Below are 768 nucleotides of genomic sequence, written 5' to 3' on the forward strand. Positions count from 1 at the left end.
TGATGTTTCTTTGAGTGATCAAACCGGTATATGCATGGCTTTGGTACTTTTGGCGTGTACTTTTACGATAGTTTGTCAAGTGACAAAGTGCCCCAATTTACCCTCACCAACCAGAGATTATGAATAACTTTGTGTACAGCAAGAGAATTCTTTTTTTACTGTCAGATATCAACCTCCTTCAGGTGATACTTTTAGTTTTGGATAACTAATTTGAATATGCATCGTTTGAACAGTTGCAACTGGTTCTTGATGAAAATTTTAACATTAATGAAATTTCAAGCATTGCCTCTTCTATTCACTGAAAAAGAAATGACAAATTGCAATTTTCAAAATTTGATAAAAAGACACCAGCGTGCCCCGAGAACTACTTCATCTGCTTTAGATGTAACTATTACTCACGGTAAGACACTAGAAACCGTAGCCAGCCTGAGTGATCACTGTCTATTTTTCATGGATTATCAGACCAATGCCTTCTCTATTTTCAATGCCAGGCACATTTCTCGCTTTGCAGTGCAAGTGTTTGTATGCTTTAGTCCAACTAGTTGGTGATGTGCGTGCTTAGCTCCTTCAATTACCGGTCTCTGAGGCTGCTTGCTGCCAAGCTTGAGTCTGCTGACGGCTGTTTCAGTTTGTCCACTTTGGCACTGTTCAAGTGGTACTTACAGTAGTTGAGTAGGCATGAAGCCTAGATGAGGAAGTATGAGAGCAGGATGGGATAGTGGTTTAGACTGTCAATTGTCAGTATCTGGCTTGCATTGTAAAATAGAG

The sequence above is a fragment of the Amblyomma maculatum genome, chromosome 1 (genome assembly GCF_055883805.1).
Source record: "Amblyomma maculatum isolate TAMU_Amacu chromosome 1, ASM5588380v1, whole genome shotgun sequence".
In the NCBI taxonomy this organism is placed as follows: domain Eukaryota; kingdom Metazoa; phylum Arthropoda; class Arachnida; order Ixodida; family Ixodidae; genus Amblyomma; species Amblyomma maculatum.